The sequence below is a fragment of the Chiloscyllium punctatum genome, chromosome 18 (assembly GCF_047496795.1).
Source record: "Chiloscyllium punctatum isolate Juve2018m chromosome 18, sChiPun1.3, whole genome shotgun sequence".
Taxonomy (NCBI): Eukaryota; Metazoa; Chordata; class Chondrichthyes; order Orectolobiformes; family Hemiscylliidae; genus Chiloscyllium; species Chiloscyllium punctatum.
The window spans coordinates 22,168,016-22,190,807 of NC_092756.1; positions in this window are offsets into that span (position 1 = coordinate 22,168,016).

Consider the following 22,792-nt stretch of genomic DNA (forward strand, 5'->3'; position numbering starts at 1 on the left):
AGGAGTAACCCCTGAATAGGTGTTGTGCCTTCATGCACCATTGTCAGCGCAGGAGGGTGTGAAGCAGCTTCAGAATGTAAAGGTGCACGTTCCTGACGGATTTCCTAGTGAGTTTTATAAATAATTTATAAACCTATTGTCAGGGCTGATGTTTAATATGTTCCATCACTCATACAGTCTGGAACCCCTCCCTCCAACCTTAATAGAGGCTCTTATCTCTCTGATGCTGAAGAAAGGAAGACCCTGGAAGATTGTGCTTCTTACACGCCAATCTCACTTTTAAATGTTGGTTTCAAAATCCTGTCTGAGATCTGTGCATTCAGGCTGGAAACTTTGCTGCTTTCCGTTGCTAAAGAGGACCAAATAGGCTTTGTAAAGGGTCACAGATCTTCCTACAATGTTAAGAATTTACTCACTACGATCCAAGAGTGTCAGCAACAATCTGTGCAGGGATGATCTCTTTGGATGAGAGAAGGCATTTGATTGGATTGAGTGGCCGGATCTCTTCTGTATATTAGAACGGTTTGGTCTATGCAAAGTTTTTATCAAGTGGGTGAGGGTCCTTTACCGTGATCCTCTGGCTGCGGTTCTCACTAATGGTGTGACCAATCAGTAATATTAATATTTCTCCAGGCATCCGACAAGGTTGACACCTTTCACCATTGTTGTTTACGTTAGCCATTGAGCCACTGGCGGAGGCCATCCGTAGAGATGTCAATATATCTGCCCCAGAATTGGGATAGAAGTCACGAAAGATGACATTGTACGCAGATGAGGGTCTTATGCTTTTGTCAAATCCCTCAATTTCGGTAGTTCATGAGATGCAATGCATTAATTCGCTTGTTGCCTTTCTGGACGATAAGATTAATTATACAAAGTTGGAGGCCAAGCCTATTGGAGGTCTTAGGGAAATACCTGATACTGCGGACAAATCCTGGTTTCCTTTTCAATGGTGATTTCCCTATTTCAGTATATTCATTACATCGGTATTTGATCATTTATTTAAAGTGAACTATGTCCATTTGTTTGACAAATTTAACAAGACGTCCAAAGATGGGAGGTATTTCCAATATCCTGGCTCGGTCGGATAGCTGTTATTAAAATGAATGTCCTTCCTCATTTCCTACACCTCGTTCGAATGCTTTCTTTGATGTTTCCCGACAGATATTTTGGAAATATAATGGCTGATTTAGCTCTTTTATTTGGCTTTATAAGCGATTCTTTTTCAAGCTAACAAAATTGCAACTGCCCCACAGATTGTGGGGAGTAGATCTCCCCGATTAAAAGCAATCAATTAAGTTTTTTTTTCAAAGTATGTTAGTGCCTTTGCCGCTGAGGTCTCGGCATCAATACGGCGAGACATAGAGCCCTCTCAGGCAAAGTGAACCCTTATTAGTCTCTTGTTCTTCGATAAAATGACAACATTTATGGAAGATTGTCATAAACTAATGATTATTAAATCTTGAAGGACAAGGCGTCAGATCGAGGGCAATACAGCCATTACCATGTTTCTTACCCCTATAATTGGTATACCAGGTTGTCAACCGGGGATAATGGATTCCAGGTTTAAACTGTGGGCAGCGAGGGGTGTACCTTGCTTTGATGAAATGGAATTAGTAGAATCCCTACAGTGTGGAAACAGGTCCTTGGGCCCAGCAAGTCCACTTCGACCCTCTGAAGAGTAACCCACCCAGAACCATTCCACTACCATGCTATATTTACCCTGTCTAATGCCCCAACTTACAGATCCTGGAACACTATGAGCGATTGAGCAATAGCCAAGCCATCTAACCTGCACATATTTGTGATTGTGGGAGGAAACCTACGCAGACACCATTGAGAATATACTAGCGCCTCACAGCCAGTCACCCAAGGCTGGAACCAAACCCATGACCCTGGTGTTGTGAGTCAGTAGTGCAAACAACCGAGCAACGACATGTTACTTGTTGGAGAAACAATGATATAATTTGATCAAATAACTCGTAAGTATGGTCTACCTAGCAGAGACTTCTTCTGTTTTTTTCCAGATTAGAGATTATATTAAAAAACACAATTTTAACAGACACTGATAGATCCGATACAGAGAAGCAGGTGATTATTGTAAAGAATACACTCTCTGTCAGTTCCCTGTATCATTTGTTGGAGAGTGTCCACTCAGAGAAGACTCTGCAGCTTTGTGATGTCTGTGCGACAGTGTTAGGGGATTAGATGTTTTTGGAGACATGGGAGGATATTTGAGAAAATGCTTGAAGGAGTTTGATCTCGAATAGGACCCATTCCATGCAGTTGAAAATTGTTCATAGGTTCTATCTGAACCCAGTTTATCTCTCAAAATTCAATAAGGATTATCTTCAGCATGTCCTCAATGCAGAATGACTACAGGCACTCTTAATCATCGCATGTGGTCCTGCTGCAGGCTTTGTATATATTGGAGCACTGTTTTCGGTGTGGTAGAGTGGGTCTTGGGGACCGAATTGGAGATGGACACGGTTTCTCTTTTCCTGGGCCCGCCCAGAGTATCTTACGCAGATGCAAATGGGAAAAAATATATCCTTACTGTGCGAGGAAAAATATTCTGTTGTGTTGGATGTCTGAAAGCTCCCCAGGATGTGTTGGGTCTTTGTGAGCTCAGCATGGAGAATATCCGTTTGGACTTTCTCACCAGCATGGTGCACCAAAAAGCAGAGATTAATATAAGTCATGGAGTCATAGAGATGTACGGCATGGAAACAGATCCTTCGGTCCAACCCATCCATGCCGACCACATATCCCAAACCAATCTAGTCCCACCTGCCAGCACCCGGCCCATAACCCTCCAAATCCTTCTTATTCATTTACCCATCCAAAATGCCTCTTGTATCAGACTCCCCGACATCATCTGGCAGTTCATTCCATACATGTACCACTCTCTGTGTGAAATAGTTGCCCGTAGTTCTCTATTACATCTTTCCATTCTCACCCTAAACCTATACCCTGTTGTTCTGGACTCGCCGACAACAGAGAAGCGACTTTACCTAATTACGTTACACATGCCTCTCATAATTTTGTAAACCTCTATAATGTCAGCCCTAAGCCTCTGCCGCTCCAGGGAAAACAGTGCCAGTCTGTTCAGCTTCTCTTTGTAGCTCAAATTCTCCAACCCTGGCGACATCCTTGAAATATTTTCTGAACCATTTCAAGTTTCACAACATCTTTCCACGAGGAAGGAGACCAGAATTGCATGCAATATTCCAAGAGTGACTTAACCAATGTCCTGTACAGCTGCAACATGACATCCTAACTCCTGTACTCGGTACTCTGACCAATAAAGGAAAGCATACCAAACTCCTTATTCACTATTCTAGACACTTAAGACTCTACTTTTAAGGAACTATGAACCTGCACTCCAAGTTCTCTTTGATCAGCAACACTCCCTGCGACATTACTATTAAGTGTATAAGTCCTGCTAAGATTTTCTTTCCCAAAATGCAGCACCTCGCATTTATCTGAATTAAACTCCATCTGACACTTCTCAGCCCATTGGCCGTTTGATAAATCTGAGGTGACCCTCTTCGCTCTCTACTACACCTCCAATTTTGGTGTCATCTGCAAACTTACTAACTGTACCTCTTATGCTCGCAATTATGTCAATGACAAAAATAAGTGAATCCAGCACCGATCCTTGTGGCACTGCACTGGTCACAAGCCTCCAGTCTGAAAAACAACCCTCCACCACCACCTTTGAGCCAGTTCTATATCCAAATGGCTAGTGCTCCCTGTATTCCATGAGATCACATCCTCTGCCCTCATCAAACCTCTTTGTTACTTCCTCAAAAAACTCAATCAAGTTTGTGAGACATGATTTCTCACGCACAAAGCCATGTTCACTATCCATAATCAGTCCTTGCCTTTCCAAATACATGAACATCCTGTCGCTTAGGATTCCCTCCAGCAACTTGCCCACCACCAACGTCAGGCTCACTGGTCTATTGTTCCCTGGCTTGTCCTTAACACCCTTCTTAAACAGTGCCACCACGTTTGCCAAACTCCAGTCTTCTGGCACCTCAACTGTGACGATCCATATTACAAATATCTCAGCAAAGGCCCAGCAATCGCTTCTCTAGCTTCCCACAGAGTTATACGGTACACCTGATCAGGTCCTGTGCATTTATCCCCCTTTACCCGTTTCAAGACATTCAGCACTTCCTCCTCTGCAATATGGACATTTTGCAAGGTGTCACCATCTATTTCCCGACATTTTATATCTTCCATATCCTTTTTCACAGTAAATACTGATGCACAATACTCCTTCAGTATCTCCCCCATACTTCCTGTGCTAGGAAAAATATTCTGTTGTGCTGGATGTCTGAAAACCCCCCGGGTCTGTTGTGACGTTGTAAGCTCGCCTGGAGAATATCCCTTTGGACTTTCTCACCAGTATGGTGCACCGAAAAGCAGAGATTTATATAAGATATGGCAACCCTTTTTGGATTACCGCGATACAGGTTTATTTGTCACTCTAAAAACGGCTTTTATATAGTCATGACAATATTGTCTAATGAATCATATATGAAGAATTATGAACGTATGAATGTGTATCAGTTAATGCTCTCGAAGAACGAGAGCTATCACGTTGTTATGCTGAGCCGTATTATTTATTTATTATTTATCGTTTTTGTTTTTCTTCTGTCCGTTGAGCGACTTTAACTTATTCTGTATATACATTCACATGAGTGTAATTTTGTTCAGTTATTTGAATTGGTTTGTTAATTGTTTAACATAATAATAAAATATCTTTTTCAATAAAACATTTTGTTAAAAAATTAAAATGCTAACATTGATAGATTAGAGTCCCAAATAACTCTCATAGTAGAAACCTCTCATGGTGGTTTATGTTGAAGGTCCCCACACCTTGGGTGATGGGGTGAGGTTGAGAGAGCGTCCCCTTCATGGTAACCTCAGTCAGTGTGGGGAATTGAACCTGCGCTGGTGGCTTCCCTCTGCATCACAAACCAACCATCCAGCCAACTGAGTGGGAGACTGTGTAACTGTTACACACAGAATCAGTCACAGACAAAGGGCAAGAGAAACATTAATGACAAGGTAAAAGGTATATTTGAGATAATCATAATAACGGCTGTGGATAAAAAACGTTCTCTGCTAGAAATTGTATTTTATAATGAGACAAGAGTTTGGAAGCTGTCTTTGGCTGAATACAATAAGGTGAGACAAGTGAAATAACCAGAATGACAACCCCTCTGTCAAACTCAATGACAATATCACTGAGACCGTTTTTTGTTAGATTCAGCCCAGTGAGGCGAAGACTCTGCTGTCCTCACTCCCAGCAACGAAGTTGCAGAACAAGTGCTCATCCAAAGCTGTCCATCGCCTGTACTCACAGTAATATCCCTTTCACTCATAATTCTTCATAATACTGACCCGTGTTGCATGATACTATCGAAATGTCTTCATTTCAGCATTCTGAAACCTGTGAACATATCCTTCTATGACATATTTTCTAAGTTCCCCCCCCCCCCCCACCGTCTGTCTCCACTCCAAAACACACTCATTTACAGTCATATTGCACGAGACTGCCAGTATGACTAGACATTTGGGCCAGCTGGTCCATACCAACCAAAATGTGCATACACACTCACCCCATTTCCCTGCCATTGCTCTGTATCCCTCAAACCATTTTCTATCTGTGTATTCGTCCAAATGCATTTTCAATGTTGCTATTGTACCCACCTCAATCACTTCCACTGGCAGTTCAGTCCATATGCACATCACACTCTATGTAAAAAAGTAGCCTCTCAGGTTCCTTTTTTACATATTTTTACATGTTCTTTCCTTTCCAAACATTAATGGATGTCCTCTAGTTCTCGATTCCTTAACTTTCTCGATTCCTCAGGAAAAAATTTCAAGTATTCACCACATACACGCCTCTCATGATTTTATAAGAGTTACACTTCCATAAGAACCCTCTCAGTTTCCTATGCTGTAAAGAAATAAGTTCTAACCTGTCTAACCTCTGCCTATAACTTAGAGCCTTTAGCCCAGGAAACATCTTTGCAAATTTCTTTTAAACACTTGCTCGTTCAATAATATCCTTTCTAGAGCAAGGTGAACAAAACTGAACCCAATACTCCAACTGCAGCCTTGCCTACATCCTGTACAACTGCAACATAACGTCCCAACCTCTATACTGAATGCGCTGATGAAGGCCAGTGTTCCAACAACCTTCTTCACTGTCCTGTGCATTTGTGACTTAAATTTCAGACAACCGTTCACCTGATCTCCAACGTTCTTTTGTTCTACTAGACGTCTTAAGGCACTATCATTCATCATTAAACTCCGACCCGGATTTGACTTTCCAAAATGCAAGACCTCACACTTATCTATATTAAGCGCCATTTCCTATTTCTCAGCCCACTTCCTCAGCTGACCAAGGTACTGCTGCAATTTCTGATAATGTTCCTCATTGTAAATGATGCCTCCTAATTTAGTGTCATCTGCAAACTTACGAACCTTGCGTTGTGCACTCTGGTCCAAATCATAGATAACAAACAGGCCCAGGAACAACCACTGAGGCACTCCACTAGTCACAGGTCTCCAGTCCGACAAGCATACCTCCACCATAGTCATTTGCTTCATAATGACAAACCAATTGTGTCGCCAATTTGCCAGTTTACATTGGAGTCCATGCGATCTAACCTTCTACAGCGGCCTACCATGTGGAACCTGATCAAAGGCCTTACTGAAATCCATATAGACTATGTCCACCACCAAGCACTCTTCAACCTTCCCGGTCACTTCATCAAAAACTCTAACAAAATTTGGAAGGCATAATCTGCCACGCACAAAGCTATGCTGACTGCTCCAAGTCAAACTCTATCTTTCCAAATGTATGCATATCTGAGATCTCCGAACCTTCTCAAGTTGTTTCCGAAACAGATGTGAAGCTTACTGGTCTATATTTCCCAGGTTTTTCTTTGCAGCCCTTCTTGAATAAGGGTACATTTGTTACCGCCCAGTCTTCTGGGTCCTTGGCCCCTGAACTGTCTTCTCTCGCCTCTTGCAGTGCTCTTGGATATATCTCTCAGGACCCAGAGATTAACCTGACTTTATGCATTCTAATATGTCCAACAGCACCTCTACTGTGATATGGACTGTACCAAGATGACACAACTAACCTCCCAAAGGTCACAGGTCTTCATGTCTTTCTTCATGGTAAATACAGAGGGGAAATTGAGGTCCTCACCCATCTCTTGAGGGTTTACACATGCGTGCCAATATTGGTTTTTAAGACGTCCTATTCTCTCTCTAGTTGTTCTTTTTCTTTCCTATACTGAATTTGGATTAACACTAATCTGCTCAGCCAAGGCTATCTCATACCCCCTTTTCGCCCTGCTGATTTCCTTCTTAAGTAAACTCCTGTATCCCCTGTGTACCTCCATGGATTCCCTTTGTCCCAGCTGCCTGCACCTGAGCCACGCCTCCTTTTTTCTGGTCAGAGCCGCTATATCTCTTGTCATCCAGGGTTCTCTATTCCAGCCTCACTTCCTCTTCATCCTTACAGGAACATATAGACCTTGAACTCGAGCTATCTCACTTTTGAAGCCCTCCAAATTCCCCGGGATCCTTTTACCTCGAAACAAACTACTCCCATAAACCTTTGCAATCCTCTGTCTAATTCCAACAAAATACGCCTTGCCCCAATTTAGAACTTGAAACTGTGGACTAATTTTGTCCCTACCATAACTATCTTAAAATTAATAAAGCTCTAGTCCCTTCCCGAGTAGGACCCTCTATATGCTGCTTGTGGAAGCTTTCCTGAACACGCTTAACAAATTACGTTCCATCTAAATTCTTAACCATCTGGAAGTCCCAGTCAATGTTAGGAAAATTAAAATCACCTATTATGACAACCCTATTGCTCCTCCAAGTCTCGCCAGTCTCCCCGCATATTTGTTCCTCTAATTCCCATTGATTATTTGGAGGCTTATTGTGCAACCACTGTAACATCACCATCCCCCTCTTACTTCTTTGCACCGTTTACAAAACCTCATTTGATATTATCTCAGTTATTTCAACTTTAAATATTAGAGTGATATGCGCCTTAATCAGAACTATTGGTATTTAAATTGTTTCCATTTCCATCTCTTCCTCGCAGTGATTTTCACATTCGCAGCACCCCTTGTCAAGGTTACAGTGGAGATATGGATCTGTAAAGGGATGGGACCTGCACATCCTGTCACCTTCAGCATTGGTTATATGTTTCCCCACACTGGGCAGCGATGTAATACAGTGTTACCGAACAATGCAACAGCCTGGGTTTATCTATGAATGAACCAGTGCGGACTGCACAGCTCCCCACGCTGGATATTTAGCCCAGGATTATAGATCCAGCATTGGTGTGGGCTGCACAGAGTTCCATTCTGGATATTGCTGTTTGCATTCAGCTATATGCTCGCCGGATCTACACCGTGCTCCATCCTGAACGTATAATGGATGGGGTGGTTTTGTGAGTTCAATTGAGAATGTGAGAGAACTAAACATCTGGCAATACCCTTATTTTGCGTTTTCATTCTTGTGATTGGACACTTCAAATGCTGACTCATCCCTAGACCCGACCCTCTGGATGAGTCATGGTGACTGTTGTTGCAGCATCTGAGTCTGCAACATGACCAACAAATGGAGCGGGGGCTGAAGAGAGGGGAATATCCGTACAATGGAATAAGGAAACCACAATCAGATCAGCCATGGTATTAGTGAATGGTGGGGCAGGATTGAATGGACCACGAATGAAACTAATTCAAATATTTCTGTTTTTTCCAAGCAAACTCCCCTTCTCTCCCAGTGTCCCACACTGATGGGGAGTGAGTCACCTCCTGCTGTCCTTGCATAACAGGATGCTGGGCCTCACTAACCTCCAGATTTCCCTGTGCCCCAGTTTCGAACTCTGACTGACTCCCTCCTTTCCCTGTCTCACAGTTTCAAGCAGTTGAATGACTGCGTCCTGTTCCTGTGTCCCAATCTTGTGCAGCTGAGTGACTGCCTCCTGATCCAAGGTTTGCGAAAGTAGATGTCCTCCTCCTGCTACTGACGAACAGGCTCCTATAGCTCTGTGCTCACCTGCTGCTCCTTTGGAATGGAGCTGAGGGCCTGAATGGCCTCTTCACATTCCTTTCAGCTTCTTTTGATTAAAAGCCTTTCTCCTGTTTCTGTGAAACACCATTAAAATCTGAATGATGTATTTTTGCATTTTACTCTCAGTAATTGATTAATTCAGAAGCTGAATAGCCTCCTCCTGTTCCTGTGTTATACACTCAAGAGGCAATAGAGTCTCAAAGATGTACAGCACGGAAAAAAGACCTTTCAGTCTGAACGTCCATACCGGCCAAATATCATAAATAAATCTCGTCCCACTTGCCAGCACTTGGCCAATCTCCCTCTAAACACTTCCCATGCATGTATCCATCCAACTGCCTTTTAAATGGTGTACCTCTATCTGCCTCCACCACCTCTTTTGTCTGTTCAATCCATACACACAGGAGTCTCTGTGTGACAATGTTGTCCCTCATGTCCCTTTTTAAATCTTTTCCTTCTCACCTTAAACCTTTGTCTTCTAATTTTGGACTCGCCTATCCTGGGGAAAAGACATTGACTGTTTTCCTTATCTATGCCCCACATGATTTTATATACCTCTTTAAGGTTTCCCCTCAGCCTCAACACTTGAAAATAGCCCCAGCCTATTGAAACTCTCCCTGTAGCTCTAACCCTCCAACACCTGCAACATTCTTTTAAATCTCTTCTGCAGCTTTTCAAGTTTGACAACATCTTTCCGACAGCAGGGAGACCAAAATTAAAGGCAGTATTACAAAAGTGGCCAAACCAATGTCCAGTACAGATGTAATGTGTCATGCAAACGCTTGGGCTCACTCCACGTACCAATAAAGGGAAGATCACCAAGTGCCTTCTTCACTGCGCTGTCTACCTGTGACGGCACTTTCAAGGAACGGAGAAGCTGCACCACAAAGTGACACAGCAGCTCAGAGACTAGCATTTTTGTTTTAGAGTGTACCGATCTGGGTTTAATTCCATCCTTGAATGACTGCCTGTGTGGTGTTTGCACATTCTACCCGTGTCTACATGAGTCTCCTCCGGATGTTATGTTTTCCTCCGACAATATAAAGATATACAGATAAGGGTAGGTTGGACATGCTAAATTACGTAAAGTACCCAGGGATGTGTAGGCGAGGTGGATTAGCCATGGAAACTGCAGGCACAGAGGGATAGGGTAGGGGTTTGTCCAGTGGGATACTGTTTAGAGGTTCGGTGTGGCCTCGATGGGCCCATTAAGCTGTTTCCTCACTGTAGGGATTCGATACTTTCTATGGAGTTCTCTTGATTGGCAACTTTCGACAGGACCCTGCCTATATGACTTGCCTTGATTTGTCTTGCCAAAGTGCAACACATCACATTTAACTAAAGTAAACTCCATCTGAAACTCCTCGGTTCATCTAAGCAAAGTCCCATTATAGTCTCAGAGATATTCTTCACTGTCGACTACAACAACTAATTTGGTATTATCTACAAACTTACTGAGTATACTTCATATATTCAAATGCAAATGATTTGTATCAGTGACAAAAGGCAGTGGATCCACTATTGAACTTTGCGGCACGTCGCTGGTCACACGTCTCCAAGTTTTATGAACAAATGTCGGTTATCAGGGCATGTCTCCAATATTCAAGAAAATTTTGGATCTCAATGGCGAGCTCTCCCTGGATTCCAGGTAGTCTAACCTTGCTAAACATTCTACCATGTTTTCTTAAATAATGACACGATGTTAGCAGCCCTCGCGTCTTTTGACACCTCACCTGGGAAATCAACGTTACAAATTTTAACCAAATAGCTGAGCAATCTCTTTCCTAGCTTCCTACAAACATCTGGAATACAACTGCTCAGGTCCCAGGGATTTGTTCACCTTTATGTGTTTTAAAATGTCCAACGTCTCCTTTTAATATAGACACTTACAATATATCACTATATATTTCTTCATTCTATCTGGTATCCTCCACCACATTAAATACTGAGGAGAAATACTTGTTTCGTATCCCTCCAATCTCCTGTGGTTCCACACATAGGTAGCCTTACCGAACTTTAAGGTGCCCTGTTCTCTTCCTAGTTAATATTTTGCCATTAAAGGATTTGTAGAATTTCTTCACTGCCTCGTTAACCCTATTTCTAAAGCCATCTCTTGTCCACATTTTTCTGGCCGATTTCCCCGTTGACGAGATACTTGTTGTCCTTATACACCTCTCGGGATTCACTTGTTCTCATCTCTCTTTACCTGACATATGCCTCCTTCCTTACCTTGACAAGACCATCAATATATCTAGCCACTCACCACTCCCTGCACCCACCATCCTTGCCCCTCTCACTAAAAGGAACACGTTGGCTCTGGACACTCTGAAACCAAGTTTAGATGGCCTTGCATTTTCCACCCATCCCTTTACCTGTGAATAGGGTATCCCAATCAGCCTTTCACAGGGCTCGCCTAACACTTTCAAAATTGGCCTTGCTCAAAGTTAGAACTTTATTGTTTACATCATGTCTTTCCTATTCCAAAACTAATTTAAAACTAATATTTATGCGGAACAGACTTGAAAGTTAGATAAACAATTCCTCCCCTCTGTAACAGGCTCGAGAGGCTGAATGGGCTCCTCGTGGCTCTCTGTAATAGACTGGAAAGGCTGAATGGCCTCCTCCTGCCCTTGTGTAACAGACCCGAGACATTAAATGACACAGCAACCCGTGGATTACGAGCAGCCGTTAAACTGTATCTGATGGAGGTCCATCCTTTCTCAGTTACAGAAACACAGACAACACAATTTACTCCAGGTGCCCTCTCAGTAGCACTTCATACAGCTACAGCGACACATGTCTTTTACCACATATTTCCACAACATCTTTTCTGTTAATTAACTGTCTGTTTCTGTCTTTAATGTGAATCTATCTTTCCCTCTGTATCTTTCCCTGGCCTTCGGTTTTGGCTCCCTAGTGTATCGAGTGCTGGCATTGTGTAGCTCAGAAATAATGAAATGGTGTGTGTCAGGCTATTGTTCACTTTCCGGTATGTCTCAAGTGATGGTCCATGGACAGGCGTGTTTCAGAAGTTATGTGACACATCCTTGTAACTTGGTCTGTACCTGTGGTTGTCCCTCTCAGGTGACCTTGCGATCAGTAACACGAAGAGGCCCACTGAGTAAAGGACCAGGCATCTGAAGTGCCTGAAAACGCTGTCACTTTTTAAATAAAAGGTTATTTTCTCCTTTTTTTAGTAAGAGGTCTTAAAGGCCAATCTTCCGACTGAAAACGGCTCAAGTAAATAACTTACGGGGCTTTTAGTTTTTTAAAAAATAAATAATAGTAGCAATGGCCAGCTCGCATACAGCAGGCTTTCTAGTTTTTTTTATTGTAGCTGTAACAATCAATGCTTGGGGTCCCAGAAGGGTCGTAAGTTTTAGTAAATTATCCCTAGCTGCTATTCTCTCTGGAACCTCACTTAATGCTGATTCCTCCTGGATTGGAGAACTGTATGAAGTATGCATGTCTTAATGCTCCTTTTTGCCAAGGGGTGTGTATGGGATGTTGGTATATTGGAACAGTTCATTTGTAAAATGTTCTGTATCCATTATTCGGTTACGATTTCCAATAGTTAAGTTTTTCTAAATTCATCTTCATTTTGTCTGGAGTTTCATTAGAGTGTTTAAATATATTGTGTTTTGCTTAATGGTGAGTGGTTTGACTAGTAGCATCACATCTAGAACACCCAACTCACATCTAACTTTAAAACAAGGAAAGGTTGGCATCCAAGTTACCTTCTTAAAAAAGTTTGAGGCGCTGTGGTTGGTATATAGCAAACTGGGGTCTCTTGACTGGTTCTAAATCGATTAAACCAAATTCAGTTTAGAATTTGCAAACAGGGCATTCGACCCAACAAGTCCACACCGATCCTCCCAGGTGTAATCTACACAGACCCATTCCTGTCCCCTATTATTACACATTTACCCCGACTAAGGCACCTAACCCACACATCCCTGAAAACTATGAACAATTTATCATGGCCAATTCACCTGACATGCACATCTTTGGATTGTGGGAGGAAAACAAAGCATCCAGAATAAACTCAGGCAGACACTGGAGAGTATGCACCAGGAGGCTATTGGGTTCAAAGGTCGCGTATGGAAGTTGTTAGTGTCTGTTTTTCCGGATGTTGAATTCGGTTGGTTTAAACAGTGTTTGTGTATAAAGATTCAGTCACTAAGTGTTCTCTGGGTGTGGAAAAGTGAAGGTGGGGTTATACAAAAGGGAATGAAGGCAAAGCTGTAGGAATTGACAGACAAGCTGGAGTTCGGGTTGCAATTGTCTGTGAGAAAATGAGAGATAATTACAGCTATAGCTCGGCAATTACATTTGGGAGATCCGCCATCAGACTCTTTGGAAATGGCTGGAAGTCAATTTCAAATGAGGCACTTTGAACGTGAGAAGGAATTGAAAGAGCTTGAATTATGATGAAAAGTAGAAATGAAAGAAAGGGAAATGAAGAAGAAAGAGAGAAAAAGAGAGAAGAAGAGCAGAGAGTTTCAACTTAAAAAGTTAGCAATTAGAGAGGAAAGTTGACATAGAAGACGGAGATGAAGGTCGACGGTCGACGGGTTGAGGAGGGTAGTGAGGTTGAATAACCCTATTATAACCAATGGTCTAATAGGGTTCTGTTTAAATACTTCTTGACATTATCTAAATTTGATGACAAGGATGGGGAAGCCTTTTGTATTTCAATTGAGAAAGTGGCTAAACAAATGCAGTGACCAGTGACCATGTCGATTTCATTTATCCAAATAAAGCTGGTAGGTATTTGCATCCCTATCGGAGGAGGTATCTGGGGAGTATGAGGATGTGAAGAAAGCCATCTGAAGTGCATATGAGCTTGTGCCAGAAGCTGACAGACAGCGTTTCAGGAATCTAAAGAAGGGTCCCTGATTAAACGCCACATTGGGTTTGAAAGGATCAAACAAAGTAATTTTGAAACGTGGGGAAGAGTATTAAAAACAGAGCAAACCTATGGCACTCTTCGAGAGATTCTTATTTTGGAGAAGTTCAATAATTCACTTCCTGTAGTCGTGAGAACTCATGGAGATGAGCAGAGTGTTAAAACGGCAAGATTAGAAGTTGAAATGGCTGATGATGATGATTTTGTTCAGAAATCAAAGATTCTGTGATAGATTGAGAAGAATGTTCGAGATCTTCTTAAAACATTTACCTGTGAGAATAAGGTTTACTGGCATAGGCCAGGAGTAGCAGGTAAAGAGGTTACAGCAATATGAGGTACAGAAGCTTGTAATTCTTTTATGCTGAGAAATGAGGAGCTATGTCATTCAGAGGGAGTATTGGAGAGATGAGGAGTGCTCCATTATGTAACGTGTGGTTGGAGTGTCCAGCGGAAACATCAACAGATTTATTACACAATGGGGAAGGAGGCCTTGAGCTTGGTGTTGGTGTTGCAACATTTCAGCATTTAAATTGCGAATAACATACATGAGACAAATCTCAGAGAGACAGATCTCTGAGTCACTGATCGTGATTCCTTAAAGTTGTTGGAGAAGTTTCGGAAGAAAAATACCAGTCTGTTTCGATTGAGCTTATTATTGCTGCCATTCAATTTGAAATTATACAGGTGACAGGGCAAGAAAAATTAAGTTTTGACACGTTGTGGAGACTTGGATGAAGAAAGACAAAGGCATTCTGTGGCAGGAGTAAAATGACTGAAATCGAAACTGGTTGTGAGCATTTGTATGCTCAGAGTCAATGTAATATATATGGATTTCAGTCTGTTAATAGAGGAAGGTTGGGAGGTCTGAAGTGAATCCATCTTTATATATTGATGGATTATTTTATTGAAGGTGGCGTCACGAAGATACTTTCACTGTAAAAAGGTTATTTTCTCTTGGGTTTTTTTGAAGAGAGGTTTTGAAGGCAGAGGTGCAGAACTGCTGTCTGAAAACAGTTTAAGTATATAACTGAGAAAGTCTTTAGATTTCATTAAAGCGGTGGTAACAATGGAAGGGCAGTTGCCAGCTCTCCCAGATCGGGTTTCACATTTTGTTTTTAGCTGCACCATTCAGAAGCAGCTGGGGACCCCAGAAGGGTGGGAAGTTTTATTACAGGATACCTAGCTGCTTTTCTCTTTGAGATCTCTGTTGATGTTGTTTCCTCCTGGATTGGAAAACTGCTGTAAGGATCTGTATTTGAATTTATCTTCTGTGCAAAGCGGTGTAAACCAAGAAGGTACGGTATCTATTGGTTTGTGTAAGTGTTCCAACTTATAAGCTATCCCAAAATATTCTTTTCTTTGATTGTATTTCAAATAAAGCATTTGAATAGATTACATTTTGCTTAAGTTCGAGTGGTTTGACCAGTCACAACATATCTGCAAGGCACACTTCACATCTTTATTCAAAATAAGGAAAGGTTTGGGTCCATGCAGCCTTCTTAAAATATTTTGCGGGGATCTGGTCTGGTCCACAATACTTGTAGCCGAAGGGTCTGTGACTGACTCCTGTTATTGAAAAGTTAGTGAAGGGGCTGGGGATGGTTTGCTGGAGGTTGTGCTGTGAGCTCCATTAGACATTCAGGGAGACCTGAGGTTTTGGTGACCCAAATCTGTATGGAGCATGGGGACTGCAGTTACAGCATCTGGGTCTGCAACATGAACAACAAATGGAGCAGAGGCTGTAAAGAGGGGAAGCTCTGGATCAACACTGTGAGTGTGTTGGGAAAGGGATCTGCTGTATCCATCCCGCGTTTTCCAGGAACAGCTTCCCAAGCTCCACTTAATTTAGGAACAGAATGTGAGGAGATCCTCATTGAACAAGTAGCTGGTAACAGAATGGTGTCACATCATTCAACATGACCTGCAGCTTCATACCTGGGGGAGGACAGTGCTGCCAGTGGCTATTAGGTTCACAGTTTCATTCAGCTTCTATGATCCAGAACTTTCCAGGCAGGTGTGGGTGAGATATCCATCATCTCCCAGTATCTCAACATCAATGTCACCATTCAGTGATGGAGGATTTTTATGGTGGATGAGGTAAATACATTATTGCTCCCACAGCAGGGAACTTCCGGGTGTATCCTTATTTTCCCAGTACAGTGGGCTTCCCGTTGGTGTACATGGCATCTTCAGAGTATGCATGTCAATGGGGAGAGGTAGAGGAACTGAAGGAGCTCTCTCTCTATTAATGTTATAGTGTGCCCATGTACAGTACATCATGTTGGTGAATACCCCTGTCCTGAAAGCAGCCACAGTTCCCTCATTCAGAGGCAGGCAGCCATTCACATCGTCCATTTAGAAAGGAATGAATGCATCTTGGAGGAAGACCATCCCGTTGATACACATTTCAAACCATCATCGCATCACCAACCAACCACATCAAAATATTGCATGGCGTCACTTGGAGCACCAAGGAGCAGACGATCAAGGATGGAGCAAAACCTCCCATGTCTGAACGGGTCTTAGTGAACCCCCCAGTACACAGTATCATTATGTCCTGTGATCCCTCTCTATTTCAGTAACATACTGCCTTCCATTATTTCTGTAAATGAAATTACAGGTTATATCATGTTATATTCCACCTGTATATGTTAAACGATTATCCATTACTTTTACCACTCTGTATGTATTTGCAGACTTTCCATCCTCTCTTGATAATATAATCTCTTCCTTATCACAGCGACATCACCAAACTCAGTATCAGTACATCTGTTCCACCCCACTGATCATTATTATAGATTCTAAATAGTTGAAGACCCAGCAGTGGTCGCTATATGACTCAATAGTTTACGACATGTCCAACTGATTGAGATTGACTTATCTGGAGTGCATGATTCCTGTTTGAGAACGAGTCCTCCCCATTCCTGTGTAAAACATTAAAAGGGCTGAATAAGATCGAGGAGCATCAGTCGGCTATTCAGCTCCTAGAGACTGCTCCGCCACTGAAACCAATCACGGCTGATGTCATCTCTTTTCCGCCATTGAATACAATCATGGCTGATGTCATTCCCGCTGTGCTATTGAATACAAAGTTTGGGAGAAGATTTGTAGCTCGGGTGCTTATTGTTGTGGTTCTGTTCACTGAGCTGAGAATTTGTGGTGCGGACGTTTCGTCCCCTGTCTAGGTGACAACCTCAGTGCTTGGGAGCCTCCTGTGAAGCGCTTCTGTGATGTTCCCTCCGGCATTTACAGTGGTTTGTATCTGCAACTTCCAGTTGTCAGTTCCAGTTGTCCGCTGCAGTAGGCGGTATATTGGATCCAGGTCGATGTGCTTATTGATTGAATCTGTGGATGCATGCCATGCCTCTAGGAATTCCCTGGCTGTTCTCTGTTTAGCTTATCCTATAATAGTAGTGTTGACCAGTTGAACTCATGTTGCTTGTCATCTGCATGTGTGCTGACTAAGGATAGCCGGTCATGTCATTTCGTTGCTATTTGATGTTCATGGATGCGGATCGTTAGCTGTCTTTCTGTTTGTCCAATGTAGTGTTTTGTGCAGTCTGTGCATGGGATTTTGTACACTTACATTGGTTTTGCTGGGTATCTGGTACTTCGTTCTGGTGAGTTGTTGTCTGAGAGTGGCTGTTGGTCTGTTTGCTGTAATGAGTCCCAATGGTCGCAGTAGTCTGGCTGTCAGTTCAGAAATGTTTTTGATGAATGGTAGTGTGGCTAATTCTTTGAGTTGTGGCATGTCCTCATTCCGTTGTCATTCCCTTAGGCATCTGTTGATGAAATTGCGTGGGTATCCGTTTTTGGCGAATACATTGTTCTTCTTCCTCTTTTTGCAGTTCTGGTGTACTGCAGTCTGTTGTGGCCCTTTTGAACTGTGTCTTGATGCAACTTCTTTTGTGATTGATGGGATGGTTGCTTTCGTAGTTTAGGACTTGGTCTGTGTGTGTGGCTTTCCTGTAAACTTTTGTGGTGAATTCTCCGTTCGGTGTTCTCTGTACCATCACATCGAGGAATGGGAGTTGGTTGTCCTTTTCTTCCTCTCTAGTGAATCAGATTCCTGTGAGTGTGGTGTTGATGATCCGGTGTGTGTTCTCTATTTCCGTGTTTTTAATGATTACAAAGGTATCATCTGCATATCTGACCCAGAGTTTGGGTTGAATTTGCGGGAAGACTGTTTGTTCTAATCTTTGCGTTACAGCTTCTGCTATGAGTCCAGAGATGGGTGAGCCCATGGGTGTGCCGTTAATTTGTTCATATATTTGGTTGTTGAATGTGAAGTGTGTTGTGAGGCACAGGTCCAGTAGTTTGAGTATGCAGTCTTTGTTGATAGGTTCCCCGTCTTGTTGTCTGTTCTGTATGTTCAGCAGGTTGGCTATTGTTTTTATGGCTAGGGTTTTGTCGATAGAGGTGAACAGTGTCGTTACATCGAATGAGATCATAATTTCTTCCTTGTCTAAGTGTATACTTCTGATGATGCCCAAGAATTCCTGTGTTGACTGTGTAGAGTGTCTGGATCCGCTGATCAGGTGTTTCAGTTTTTGCTGTAGTTCTTCAGCCAGTTTGTGTGATGGTATCCCTGGTAGTGATTCTGTGCGTGAGTGGGATGTTTGGTTTGTGCACTTCATGTATTCCACAGAATCTGGGGGTGTTGTTGCTTTCAAGTTTCATTATCTATAGGTCAGAAATGGTTATCTGTCTGTTTTTTTGTAGGTTCGTCAGTGTGTTGTTTATCCTATTGGTGAGCTGTGGGGTGGCGTCAAACTCCATCTTTTCGTAGGTGCTGGTATCTGCAAGTAGTTGTTGCGCTTTTTCGATGTACTCTGTTTTGTCCAGATGACCGTCATTCTGCCTTTGTATGATTATGTTCTTATCGTTTCATAGTGCTTTTAGTGCTTCCCTCTCCTTGGTGTTGAGGTTATGTGTTTGTCTTTTCCTTGTTATCAGTGGTACGATACTTTGTCTCACTGTTTGCTGTGTCTTTTCTGTCAGTCCATTGTTCCTGAGTGTGCATCCTAGTGCTGCTGGGAAGTCTGCTGTCTTGGCGTCTCTGTGGTTGTAGTTGAGTCCCTTGGCCAGTATTGTTCTTTCCGTGTCTGTGAGCTGTCTGTGGGAGAGGTTTCTAACCCAGGTGTATGTTGTGGTGTCCTCTCTGTTGTGTGTTATTTTGGCCATTTTTTAAAGTGCCGTTTCTAAGCACATCGACCTGTACCCAATATACCGGCCACTGCAGCGGACTGACAACCAGAAGTGGCAGATATAAACCGCTGTAAATGCCGTAGGAAACATCACAGAAACTCTTCACAGGAGGATACCAAGCACTGATGATGTCAACTAGACAGGGGATGAAACGTCTATAACACAAATTCCCAACTCGGCGAACAGAACCACAACAACTATTGAACACAATCATGGCTGATGTCATCTCTGCTCCTCCATTGAATGCAATCATGGCTGATGTCATCACGGCCTCTGTTCCATTTTCCTGCCACCTCTTAATCCTAAAACTCTGCTCTCTTGCTATAGATTGCGCCAATGTCAGTGTCCTCTGAAAATAGCATTTCCATTTCTGTGAACCGAGTAATAATATCGAATGCAAATAGTTGAGGCATGAGTACTGAAATCTATGGCACCCCACAAGTTGCATTTGCCAAATGAAAATGACAGATTTATTCCATCTGACTGAATTTTATTGGTTAACCAATACTCCATCCAAACTAATAAATTACTCCTAAATCCATGTTGTCTGATCTTACCACTTACTCTTTGGAGAAGCGATATATTGAATGCTTTCAGAAAGACGAGACATTTCATCTCCAGGAATCCTACTATCCACCTTGTTAGTCACATCCTTAAGTAACTCAAGCAAACAATTCATACTTGGTTTATCCTTCGTAAAACCATATTGACTCTAATGGATTGTGGTTTAACTTTGCAAATGTCCTCAACAACGCATTCCAATAATATGCCTTAAATTACAATAGTTTTTTCCTTACGTTTTACTCACTGCTGTATACAGTTATTACAAGTTCTTCCCTTTTGAAAAACTTTCCGTTTTCTTTGAATTCGTGTTTAACTGGCACACGTTTTTAAGAGATCTGCTCCAATTGCTGTGTAAGAGCCATGTGTGGCTGAATGGATTCATCATCCTGCTGGTGTACAACTCGATGGGCTGACGTCTTTCTGGTTTTCCAATAATTTCTTCTCTATGACTAGAATGACCTCCTCCTGTTGATGTGTTAGAGGGTTGGGAGATTATGAAATCTTCCTGTTGCTGTGTAACATTTTGAGGGGATGATGGGTCTTCTCATACTTCTCCATAACCGGCTGGAGGTACTGAACAGTCTCCTCATGCATCCCTGAGATGGGACTGAGGGAGTGATTGGTTTTCTCCTGTTCTCGCACAACAGACACGTATCTGAATTACCTCCAACTTTCTTATTAAAAACTGCCTCAGATACTTTGTATCCTTATCCAATTCCCCTACAAAGGATCAGAGGGGCTGAATGACCTCCTGTTATCCCAGTGTAACAAATCTCCAGTCACTGTGTGGCTTCTTCCAGTTCCTATGTTAGAGACTTGTGGAGGCTGAATGGACTGATCCACTTGCTGTGTAACAGGATACTGGAGCAGCATGGCCTATTCTGAGTCCAGTGTTTTGACTCGAGGGGCTGATTGGCCTCCTCCTGTAACCTTACATCAGGCTCCAGGGCTGAATACCCTTGTCCTGTTCTGGTGTAAAAGGGTCAAAGGCATGAATATTCTTCTGCTGTTCCTGTGTATCAAGCTGGAGAAGTGGAATGGATTCCTCCATTTATTGTGTAATTGGCTTCTATTGCTGACTCCTTCCGGTGTCCGATGTAAGAATATGATCATCTTTCATTCTTCTAAACTCAACCTGATCATCCTTTCATTACGGGTTAATACCTTCATTACAGGAATCAGTTGAGGGAACCATCTCTGAGCAGCTTCCAATGTAACAATATCCTTTCCTCAGTGAGGAGATTAAATTTGTACACACTACTCCAGATGTGATCTCACTAAAACCCTGTACAGCAGCAGCAACACTTCATCAGCCTGCTGCATGGTTCCCACGTAGGTTAGAGCATTCTCAGGGGAAATACACAGCATTGTTGAAAGATCATTGTCCTTCTCTACCCCACAGCATAACAGAAGATCTGAAAAAGCGCTTAAATGATGTGGCGAGATGATTTAATTTACCCAGATCCCACGTCGCTCAGATTCTACAGAATCTGATAAGGTGGAGCTCAGAAACAGCAAGGAGAAGCAAACATTGATGGGAGTTATATATCAATGTGAACGCTGCAATACAAAGGCTGGGTATGTTATAAAACAGGAAAATGAGATATCCACATCTGTGGCTACTGTAGTAATAATGTACTGTTTAAATTATATCTAAGCTGTGTTAACCCAACTGAATGCTAATGCTGGGAAAAATGGATTTCATGAGGATGTGTTAGATGGCTTGTTTTAACATTATGTCGAGCACCAAGTTCGAGATCAGGATATTTAGGAATTGGTGTTGGATGATCAGAAGATCTCATTGAAAACTTTGCTGTAAAGGACCTTTTGGAAACAGTGGCCACAATACATTTGTTTTCTTTTATGATGTTTGAGTAAACGACAATTTTTGTTTTATTTGAAGTAACCGTTATAAGTCTGAGTCATGCAAGCCATGAAGGTGTGAGGAGGAAGTGGAGACTACAGATGCTGGAGATCAGAGTCGAAGAGAATGGAGCTGGAAAAGCATAGACAGGCAGCATACTAGGAGCAGGAGTACAGATGTTTTGGGCATAAGCCTTTCGTCAGGAATGAGGCTTGTGGGCGAAGGAGGTAAATAAGAAGGGAATGTGGTAGGGGAGATATAGCTGGGAATGTGATAGGTAGATGAAGGTGGGGCTGAAAGTGAAAGTTGATGAACGGAGACAGAATGCCTCATCTACTGCACCCATTACACCCAATGTGGTCTTCTCTAATTTGGAGAGACAGGACGCCAAACTTGTGGATCATTTCAGAGAATATCTCTTGGGCAACCACATTGATCAACTCCGCAGTCTTGTGGCTGCGCACTTTAACTCCCCTTCCCACTCTGCCAAGGACATGAGGGTTCTGTGCCTGCTCCACCTCCACTCCATAATGACCAGAAGTCTGGAGGAAGAAAGCCTCAGAGTTTGTGAGAAGATTTGTAGCTCGGGTGCTCGTTTTTGTGGTTCTGTTCGCCGAGCTGGGAAACTTCTGCCTTGGGATCCTCCAACCACAGGGGTCAATGTGGATTTCACCAGTTTCCCCACTTCCCCAAACTCCACCTTATCCCAGTCCAAACCTCCAACTCAGCACCGCCCTGTTGAACGTTCCTATGTGTCCACCTTCCATTCCATCAGCCCCCACCTTCATCTACTTATTAGATCAAAGGAGGCAGCTTAGAAAAGTGCCAAGTGTTGTAGTAAGCCAGTGGATTCAGAGAAATGTAAGACCCAGAAAAGGATGGCCGAGAAACTGAGAAGAAAATCAAAAATGTAATGCATGCAAATAAAAGAAGAACATAAAGACTGCTAAAAAGCTTCTATCAATGTATGAAATAAAAACAAAAACAAGGTCAAATGTGGGACAGTGAGTTTGCAGTCTGGATCATTCAGTGTAGACAACAGAGAAATCACAAGGAAAAGAAACAGTAATTTTGTGTCCATCTTCAAGGAAAAATATCCAGAAATTCTCCCAGAAATA